This window comes from Macaca nemestrina, chromosome 1, assembly GCF_043159975.1.
Source record: "Macaca nemestrina isolate mMacNem1 chromosome 1, mMacNem.hap1, whole genome shotgun sequence".
Classification (NCBI taxonomy): domain Eukaryota; kingdom Metazoa; phylum Chordata; class Mammalia; order Primates; family Cercopithecidae; genus Macaca; species Macaca nemestrina.
In genome coordinates, this window is record NC_092125.1 from 5,206,738 (window position 1) to 5,217,783 (window position 11,046).

The 11,046-nt window shown below is 45.2% G+C and overlaps 1 long non-coding RNA gene across 1 annotated transcript; it reads right to left on the reverse strand.

Annotated features, from left to right (window-relative positions):
- Window positions 1-5,312: 5,312 nt before the first annotated feature.
- On the reverse strand, window positions 5,313-6,496 carry LOC139356415 (uncharacterized). The gene is made up of 3 exons (XR_011608254.1): window positions 6,423-6,496; window positions 5,580-5,700; window positions 5,313-5,411 (listed from the first exon to the last, which is right to left on the reverse strand). It is a non-coding gene; the product is annotated as an uncharacterized lncRNA (long non-coding RNA).
- Window positions 6,497-11,046: the final 4,550 nt, after the last annotated feature.

The following is an 11,046-nucleotide window of genomic DNA, read 5'->3' on the forward strand; positions in this document are numbered from 1 at the left end:
ATTTTAACATATAAACATTCAGTCTATAGCATACACCTAGGAGCGGAATTACTGAATTCTATGGTAACTCCATGTTTAATCAGTTGCAGAACTGCCAGACTGTTTTCCAGAGCAACTGAAACATTGTACATTTGCATCAGAAATATATGAGGGTTCTGATTTTCCCATATCCTCCCAAAACTTGTTATCTGACTTTTTTATTCTAGCCATCCTGGTGGGTATAAAGTGGTACCTTATGGTTTTGATTTACATCCCCCGTGATGACTAACAATGTCAAAAACCATGGTATTATTATACTTCTCTGTGAAACACTGCACACTCTCCTTGCCTTTTGCTGCAGTGACAGACCTGGGTTCAAGTCCCTGCTCTGCATTTAAAATTGTGACCGTGGGCAAATTACTCAATCTCTCAGAGTCAAGGTTCTCATCTGTAAAATGAGAAAAGGCCTGTAAAGCACTGAGATGTGCACCTAGCAAACAGCATTCAATACATATGAGCTGTTATTATTACAAGGCAGTGAGATAATATCATACAGGAGAGTGATTGGTGCTTAAAACACTTCAAGTGCTTTCTCACAGCCTACAGAGTAAACCCAGGGTCCTCTGTACGGCCCACAAGTCTGATTTGTATCTGCTTCTCAAGTTTTATCTCCCAATGATCCACGTCAACCTCTGGGTTTTGATAACACCACACTACTTGTAGTTTTTCCAAACACCATGTCTTTTCATATCTCCACGACTCTGTTTATGCCCTTCCGTCTGTCTGAAAGCCCTCCCCAGTTTTCTTGGCCCCAGTTAACATATCCAAATCCTTTAGGACTCAAAGAGATTGGGTTGGGGCCTCTCCTGTGGACGTTCATTGCTTATCTTATCTACTGTTTTATATTGAAATGATCTGTTAGGGGTCTACCTCCAATATGCAGAATACACCTACTGGGTACCAGATAAAGTGCTATGCTTTGTGCTACGCAGAATAACGTATATGGTTCCTGCTCCCACTAAGCAGAGTCTGACGGCAAGAAGGGATCATATTTTTTGAGCCTTGTGATATCCTCAAAGCATAACACAAACTTGCCACATAGTAAGTGCTTTAAAATGTTGTCAAACCAACCAGAATCGGATTCGTAGAGAAAGGGCAGCCCAGCCCAGTTCTGAACTTCCTCCTAATACGTGTGTTTTGTTGAGTGTTTTCAAGAAGCTAATGGGCAGGGCAAATTCCAGGTAAAATTAAGTGTGTCTCTTAGTCTCATGTCCACCCTTTAAGCTTTCTCTTGTAGGGCCACCAGGCCTCAGATACCCAACGTTATCTTAGCTATGTGTGGGCTCCTGGCTCCCTCTGCCATCACTATATTTCCCCCTTTCTTTTGCAAAGCAATGGCTAGAAGTCGTTTTATTAAAGAAATTCATTTCTTTTAGATTAAGCAGAAACTCACATTACACTTTCTTGCTTAAAATTTATCCTGGTCGGACGTGGTGACTCACACCTTTAGCACTTTGGGAGGCCAAGGTGGGTGGATCATTTGAGGTCAGGAGTTCAAGACCACCCTGGCCAACATGGTGAAACCCCATCTTTACTAAAAATACAAAAATTAGCCAGGCGTGGTGGTGAGCTCCTGTAATCCCAGCTGCTCTGGAGGCTGAGGCAGAAGAAGTGCTTAAGCCCAGCAGGCGGAGGTTGCAGTGTGCCGAGATGGTGCCACTGCACTCCAGCCTTGGCAACAGAGCAAGACTTCGTCTCAAACATACATACATACGTACATACACACATACATACATACATAAATGCATAAAATAAAATCTCTCCTATGCTCCTTTCTCTATAGTGTCAGCCTTTCTGACACAGAAGTCCAAATGTGAGATTCTCCTCTCATATATAGCAAGGAGCTGTTTCTGTCTGGGACACACAGATGACACCACTACAAGGAGAGACGTAGTCACTCGACCAGCGCAGAAGCAACATCTAGAATGGCAAATTTCTACCAGAAGTGCCTCAAAGTGCTGATGATTTAAAGTTAATCCAGTTAATATAAAGTTAAACTGGTTAAAAGGATAAGCTCCTTACAGAAGATTCATTTAAGAGGGAATTTTAATGCTGGCAACTTCTACAAGGCAGTGTGAAGAGACACTCTGTGGGACTGAAGTACAGCATCCTCAATGATCAGCATCCTCAGTTACAACTAATTTGTGTTTTTCCTGACGGACATTAGTGGATCAGGTCATCCATGTAATATTATATCAGATATGCAATAATTTGTAACATTATATTGGATAATATGTCCTGACTAATAAAATTCAGGAGTTCGGTCCAGCGAATACAAAGTAGTCCAGGAAATAAAGTTATCTCCTAACTACTATAGCCACCCAACCTCTGGGTTTTTCCCAAGACATGGCCTCAGACCTCTATCGGGGATGACAAGGGTGTGCCCTGTTGGATAAGGATGCATGACTCTTCCCTACCAGAGTGTGAATCCACAAAGGCAGGTCCTCTGGCACACTCATCTCTGCTTCTACAGTGCCTAATAGATTCCGTGGTCCAGAGAAAGAACCAGAAACTCTTGTTGAATGAGAGAAAGAAGAAGGTCAGGAAAGAAGGAGAGGGATAAAATAGAACCCAGAGTTGCCTCCGGCCCCATAGGGCCATATATGGTCACTATCCAGTGACTTAGAAAGTTAGGAGCAGGAAATGGTATCGTCTGTGCCGTCAAACCACAAACGAGATTCCCTTTCGCCAAAAGGTACAACAGTTGCATTAAGTCGGTTTTACAAAGAGCTCTGTTATTTCATTTAGTTATCACTTCAGAAGTTACCTAAACTTTTTATCAGCTACAGGAGTGATTAATGCTGTTGTGACTGAAGAAGTTACCATAATAAGACTCTTCCCATTGTTCATAACTTTCTAAGATTTCAGTGTCTTTGGCCAGGCGCAGTGGCTCACACCAATAACACTTTGGGAGGTCAAGGTGGGAGGGTCGCTTGAGCGCAGGAGTTCGAGACCAGCCCTGGCAACATAGCAAGAACCTGTCTCTACAAAATTGTTACAAATTAGCCAGGTGTGGTGGCATGCATCTGTAGTGCTGGCTACTCGGAGGGTTGAACAGGTAGGATTGCTTGAGCCCAGGAGTCTGAAGCTGCAGTCAGCAATGATTGCACCACTGTACTCCAGCCCAGGTGACAGAGTGAGACCTTGTCTCAAATGAATACTTAAGTAAACAAATAAGTAACAAATTAATAAATAAATACACGTCAGTGTTTTGATTAGAGTTTTCTCCATTTTCCATCAGTCCAAAGGCAGCTTTTGGGAGTTTGGGAAATAACTCTCACATTACTTTTAATTTGGTCAAAATTAAATCCTCATTCTTTCCCTCTTACAATAAAACACAACATAGAAATAAAATATAGAACCAAACACCTTCCCAGGGTGAATCAAGAAGAATTTGGGGTTCAAGTTAGGAAATACTAATTATTCTCTTTTTTCTGAGTCTTTAAAAAGTGACATTTTTTATTACAAATATTGCTTTGCCTTTTCCACAGGCATAATACATTTTACCTTTAAACTACCCAAAGCCCCAGTGCTAAATTATGTTTTCCTTCAAAGAGGATGTAATTTCATATTCCACCAGCACTGCATTTTCAGGCTTACCAATTAAGTCTGTAGAAGAAATTATCACCCTTCTAGTTCCAATCCCTCTTACCTAGCAAAAACCGCAGAATGAAGTGGAAAGGCCCGCGTAAAGGTTAGGGAAGCACTCCAGTAAACTGAGTGAATGAACATGGATGCTAAATTTTGAGAGCACCATGAATGCTGGCTGTGCTTTGCATTAATAATTAGCACAGTGTTCCCTCATAGAGAGGAGATATGTCCAAACTTGGACTTTTGTGACAATTACACTTGGAGTTTCATTTTGCCTTTCCATGTTTGTCAGCGCTGGCACCAAGCTTGCTGTTGTATGTCTGGCTCTATCAAACAATAAAAGTAACCCATTTGAAAAGTCAAACAACAGGAGTGGTTTTTAGGAAACCAGAAGCCAAACTGATTCACCAGGTTGGCCTCCTTCCCAGGGAGAGAGATAATGCTAGCTGGTCGCCGCCGTTAGCCTGGGCAGGAGCAGAGCGATAGCACTTCAGGATTCCCGACTACACGGCTGGCCAGGCGAGTTAAAGAATGTCTAGGGTGAGAGCGATAATGGAGGTGACTCTGGGTTGGAGCAAACCCTGAATTAAGTTGGTACATTCAAAGTTGCCATAGAAACCCTGTCTGAATGTCCTCGCTTCAGCAGAATTGATTTTATGTTTAAATGTTAATATGCCTCCTTATACTTAATGATATACAAAGTAGACAGAAGATGAATATGGAAGAAAGAAAACGTACTCTAACATGTGAAATACTTAAGCCATTAAATAATTTCCCAATACTAAGTCAGCCTTTGAAACGGATTGACCAAAGAAGAGGTAGCGTGGGTTGCCACGACTGGGAGCTGTTTAGGGAAGTCTTTATGCCTTTATGTCAAATGCCGCTGCACTCTCAAAGGCACTGCTGTAATTCAGCGAACCCAGCTTGTGCTTGAAGCCAAATGAAATGCAAAGTTGCCTTTCAATAGCAAACCTCACTGAGGAAATGCCAGCTAGCAATTGTGAGAAGTTTCAGCTACTGTATTTTCACAGACTGCATTTTTCCACTCCATGTTCGTGAGAAAACATTTGGAGGCTCTTTAAAAATGGTTACATTATCAATTAATCTATAGCATGTTTTAAATAAATATTTCTATTAAATGTAACAAAAACCGGCATTTGTATTGCTTGCACCTAAATTATCATCATCATTGCAAAGCAGATGTGGAATGCAAGCCGAGGCGAACAATCGGCACTGTAATTTGCCCAGTAACATTGTTTTAGATCTAATTAGTGCTTATGCAAATCCTTTACAAAAATGTGAAAACTGCACCAGGATGTAATTGTTTAATGAATTTAGTGCAAAGCACATCTGCATAAATTCCATTTTAGCTGAAAAAACTAAGTTCAACTGCTATTTGCTCCAGAGCCAAAACATTGTGAATTGTGCCCACTGTGCTTTAGCCCTGCTCTGCTGGCTTGGATATTTCAAATAAATACTACAAAGTTAAAGCCTCCAGCTGCAGACCAACCCATCTGTAGATGTTTGTTATATTTGGCAGTATCGTAGAATGATTGTGCCTTCCTGCTGGAAAAAAAAAAAAAAAGGACGGGGGAAAAAAACAAGGTTTTGTCAGCAAAAAAAAAAAAAAAGTAAAAGTTTGAAATAGTCATTGCTCGACAAAAGTTTTGAATTTGAATCTAGCTTACCTAGCAGTGAACTTTAAACACCTGTTCACATGGGGTCTACCATGCAAACCAGAATACTACGCTTTTTCCCCAGTTCTCCCCAACATTCCATTTCTGTTAAAAATCACAGAAAATTGAATTGGACACAAGTTTACTAAAATTGGAATTTAAGCACTTCCTTTAACTTTTCAGAGATTTTACTAGTCACTTTTTGTGGTCAGTGTTTAAACACAAAAATCCATGACTTCTATAAAAGGAGATAAGGTAATTATGGATACTTACATGATTGTCTGGAAAGGGAACACTTCTCCATTTCTGGTTTTTTGCTTTTCCTTTTTCTTTCGTTTTGGCTTCTCTGGTTTTTTGGTGCAGCACAAATAAACTGCCAAATGAATAATGGTTCCTGTACAAATAGGGGTGGGATGGACGGCAGGGCTTGAGGATGGGGGCAGTGTGGAGATGTTTGGGTCTGAGTTAGAAGAATTCTGCAAAACGATAAACAACAAATATCATTCTTCAGCACTGAGTCCAGGGTTCCAATTTAGGCTGGGACAACCCTGAAAAGTGTGCCATCGATGTTCTGATGGCACCAGAAACTGTCATTCTATTTCTGTGGGTTATCCATTGGAGATCCATCTTGTCTCAGTCTGTCTCAGGTTAAAGTTCCCTGGAACCGGTCTCTGTGGATTCAGAGACGAGCCCGCAGCACACTTAAGTGAGGCGTGTTGGGGAGTCACCTGTGACGGAGTTAGGGCACAAGACTGGGTGGAAAGAGACGTTGACGTCTGGTGCAGCTGCAGCCGGGGCCTCAGCCGACCACACGGGGTGCTTCCGAGCTGGGATGTCCCTTTAGTGTTGGATGGAATTGAGACACTGGGGCTGAGTCTTTTCACCCCTGCATCCATCAGGCATCGGACATGATGTTTGTTATATTTGGCAGTATATTTGGCATGAGCTGCCACTGGGGAGGAGTGCAGGCTTGGGTGGGGAGTTCCCTTTGGCTGAGGGACATCTGTGAGCTGACTGCAAACCCTCCCAAAGGCTAGGGAAATGGTGCCTGGGTCCTGAGCAGGGGTCTGGACTGTAAGTTACCACATCCACTCTCATATGCTTGAATCTACTTACTCTGTATTATTTATTTCACCCCATCTGGGAACAATGCCTTCAGGATTCTCTTTTTATCTTGTCCTGGAGAAACTTCAAAAGGAAGGTTAGTGGGAGGAACTACAGTCTCTGTAGCTATAGCTGGTCTTGACTCTGTAACTTCTACCCATCCCCTCACTCCAGCTCTACCCATTCCATATTCCCCTCACCTCCAGCTAGCACCTCTGCTGATGCAGGTGGCTTACACAGTGGGGTGAAACTGAGCCTCATTCCCAGGACCCTGGTCACCTGTGCTTTCAGGCTGTGCATACTGAACTTGTCTGCTTATCATCACAATTTGCCAGGGGACACCAATAGACACCAAAATAGATCACCTGCATAGCGGGCATATCGTTTCCTGCCCCAATGTATAAATAGCAGCCCTACCTCCTCCTGATGACCAGAGTCAATTACTCCCGCCAGGAGGGAAACTCTTCTCCTTGCCTGATAGTTTCTGGGCACAAGGGTCCTGGAAGACCTGGTGGCAGCTATAGCTTAACGTTTCTTTCTTTTCTTTTCTTTTTTTTTTTAGAGATTGGGGTCTTCCTCTGTCACCCAGGCTGGAGTGCAGTGGTTCAATCATGGTTCACTGCAGCCTCAAACTTCTGGGCTCAAGGGATCCTCCCGCCTCAGCCTCCAGAGTAGCTGGGACTACAGGTAGGCACCACCATGCCTGGCAGCTTAAATTTGTGTGTGTGTGTGTGTGTGTGTGTGCGGGTGGAGTCTCACTCTGTTGCCCCGCAGGCTGGAGTGCTGTGTGTGTGTGTGTGCGCGCACGCACGTGCTTGTGTGTGTGTGTGCTTGTGTGTATGTGTGTTTTTGTGTGCGTGTGTGTGTGCGGGTGGAGTCTCACTCTGTGGCCCCGCAGGCTGGAGTGCAGTGTGTGTGTGTGTGTGTGTGTGTGAGAGATGTGTTTTCAGGTGGAGTCTCATTCTGTTGCCCAGCAGGCTGGAATGCAGTGTGTGTGTGTGTGTGCGCGCGCGCGCTTGTGTGTATGTGTGTGTTTGTGTGCGTGTGTGTGTGTTTCAGGTGGAGTCTCATTCTGTGGCCCCGCAGGCTGGAGTGCAGTGTGTGTGTGTGTGTGTGTGTGTGTTTGCAGGTGGAGTCTCTGTGGCCCTGCAGGCTGGAGTGCAGTGTGTGTGTGTGTGTGTGTGTACGTGTGTGTGTGTGTGTGTACGTGTGTGTGTGTGTGTGTTTGTGTGTACGTGTGTGTGTGTGGGGGGGGGTAGAGTCCCACTCTGTGGCCCCGCAGGCTGGAGTGCAGTGGCGTGATCACAGTTCAATGGTATCTCCATCTCCCACGTTCAAGTGATCCTCAGCCTCCTGAGTAGCTGGGATTACAGCCGTGTGCCACCACATCCAGCTAATTTTTATATTTTTAGTAGAGACAGGGTTTCATCATGTTGGCCAAGCTGATCTCAAACTCCTGACCTCAAGTGATCCACCTGCCTCGGCCTCCCAAAGTGCTAGGATTACAGGCGTGAGCCACCGTGCCCGGCCCCTGGCAGTTTAAAGGTTAAAGGGACTCTTGCTCTGCCCCCTGGTTGAAGCATCCCCTTCTCAGAAGCAAACCCTCTGACCCCACAGATGCCAGAGTAGAAGAGATGGGAGGCACAGATTCCCTAAGTGGGCTGCCGGGAGGGATGGTGAGCAGGACTACGCCTCCCTTTGCGTTTTGGTTCCCAGATGTGTGAATTCTACCTCCTGGGGGCACAGTACTATACAATGGTCACTGACTTACGGTCCTGGAGGATATGCAGAGTATCACCTTCAAGGCAGTCCCTGAACTGATCCTTTACAAGCCTGTTTCATCTCTCCACCAGACCAGCAGCTTCTGGGAGGTAGAATATGGGATAGGACAAGCAGAGCCCATGGTCCAGTGCTCCTGCTGCACCTCCTTGGCTGTAAAATTGATTGCTTGGTCTCATGCAATGTGATGTAGGCTCCCATGTCAGCGGAGCAAACACTCTGTGGGCCTTCAGATAGTCACTTAGGCCCTGTAGGCAGGAAAGCTAAACTCATACCTGGAATATGGATCAATTCTAATCAAGATAAATCATTTCCTCTTCTGGAGTGGAAAGGATGCAAGGAATCAACTCCCTGCTAAGTGGCTGTTTGGTCTCTTTGCGGGATGGTGCTCCATCTGGGGCTCCGCATTTGTCTCTATGACTTGCACGTTGGACATTGAGAAGTAGTAATGACTAAGTCAGCCTTAATGAGTGACAGCCCATGCTGCTGAGCCTACATGGACCCTCCCTCCCTGCGGTAGCAGCCACCATGTTTATACACCAACTGTACCAGCACATAGACGGCCATGAGAGAGGCTAGCTGACATGGACGGGTGAATCGCTTTACAGCGAAGAAGTTCCAGCAGGGAGCATTTGACCATGGGCTCTACTCATCCTGTCACTTATTATATCTCCTAGAAGCTGCTGGCCTAATGGAGAGACGAGGTGGGCTTTTAAAGGAGCAGATTAGCTACCAGCTTGAAGATGAAACCCTGCATTCTTAGGACAGCATCCTCTAGGACCCAAAGTCAGTGACCATTATATGGTACTGTGTCCCCGTAGGTACAATACATGGGCCATTGTGTTTATTTGGGTGTTCGGTGCTTCTCCTGCAGCAGATGCTCTCTGGTGGGCATTAAAAGGTGACTCAAGGCCTCCTCCCAGTGTTCTATCCACATGCCTCTTCCCCAGAGTCCTTGTCCCTGATATTCCCATTCTTGCTCCTCCCAGGCCCCTGGCCTAGCCTTTTGCCATCACCCATGAATCTCTGTGTAGGTCACTTTTTTTTCCTCAAAAGTGAATGATAACACAGTCCAAAGCTCCTCCTATTGGGAGGAGGATTTCCCCTCCCCTTATCTTTCAAGGACACTCCTAGGAGGGACGGCATGCAGCCGCTGTTCACTTTTGGCTTTGCACCCACAAGCAAATCTGACTCTTCCATACACTAAGGTTGGCCTTTTTCTTCCTCCATCAGTTGATCAATAAGAGGCCCTGCAGCCCTCACGGTCATGCAGGTGGTCATCATAAATATGAATGGAGTGAGAGGGGCTGTGTGGCAGGGGTGGGTGACAGGAGGGTCGGGCCACCTGCTTATTCAGCTCCCCTGTGTCCACCTGCCCTGCTGATGCTCGATTCTGGATGTGTTACTTCTATTTTACGATGGATTGCTCCTAGGCCCACCTGACCTTAGGACTTGTTGGGTTGAATAGAACCCAGATCATCACGGGCAGTCTGGCCACATGGTCACCTGATGTCCCATGTTCATTTCAACCAAGGTCCATTAGCACGCCAGGAGCTATACTTTCAAATGATATATAATTCTCTGCTGCAGATGGCATGGCCTTGCTCCAGAACCCTAGGGATCTACATTGTGAATCTCCTATTGGGCTTGCCATAAACTCCACATGGCACACTTTCCCACCCAGATACTTCTAATAACAGAAGGTCTGCTGATCATACGGTTCAAGCAGCAGGGCTGCCTGCATCACAACCTAGACCTGACGCAGAGCCCTTTCCTGCTCTGGACCCCACTCAAAGCTGACAACCTTCTATGTCACTTGGAAAATGTATCAAAGTCATATTTCCAAGGAGGAAAATGCTGCCTTCAGAACCCAAAGAGGCTTACCAGGTGTTACGCTGTCTTCTTAGTGAGGGGAAATATGAAATGCAGTCAGCTGTTCTGTACTAAATGTTCATGGATATGATGGACACCTGAGTGTTTGTGGGATTTTCTCACATCCTCTGAAGCACATATGTTAGCAGGTCTCTAATTACTTGCCACATCTTGTTAATGTGAACCTATTAACTTGACGTCATCAAATTAGTGGACCAATATAATGTTCTTCAAGTGTCCAGACAGTCCAAGTTCCCTCTGGACTAAATTATTGCAGGGAGAAGAGTTAATGTATGTTTGGGGAGAGGTGGTAAATGTGTACTGTCATCCACTCCATGTGAATGTAACCTGCTTCTGGTACTCTGTTCTGACAGGAATAGCAAAGAACACATTTGCTAAACCAAGGCCACACACCACATACCCGAGGATGTGTTACTACGTTCTAGCAAAAACAACTACAACGACAAAACCGTGTCTGTAATAATATCAGAAATTGGAACTATTACTTGGTTGAGTTTGAGTCTGCATAGTTCACATCCTCCAGAATCTTTCTGGTCTTTACGGGGCCCAGACTGGTGAATTAAGTGGTCTATGAGGAGAACAACTACTCCTGGACACTTGAAGTCTTGTGGGTGGCACTAATCTCTACCATTCTCCCTGGGATGCAATCTTGATTTCATTTTCATTTACTCTTTTGGCCAGGGTAGAGGGGCAGTTTCAGAGTTTTGTTTGTTTGTTTGTTTGTTTGTTTTTTGAGACAAGGTCTCGCTCTGTCACCCAGACTGGAGTGCAGTGGCATGATCATGGCTCACTGCAGCCTTGACCTCCTGGGCTCAAGTGATCCTCCCACCTCAGCCTCCTGAGTAGCTGAGACTATAGGTGTGTGCCACCAGGCCCAGCTAATTTGGGGGGCTTTTTTGGTAAAGATGGGGTTTCACCACATTGCCCAGGCTGGTCTCTAACTCCTGAACTCAAGCGATCCACC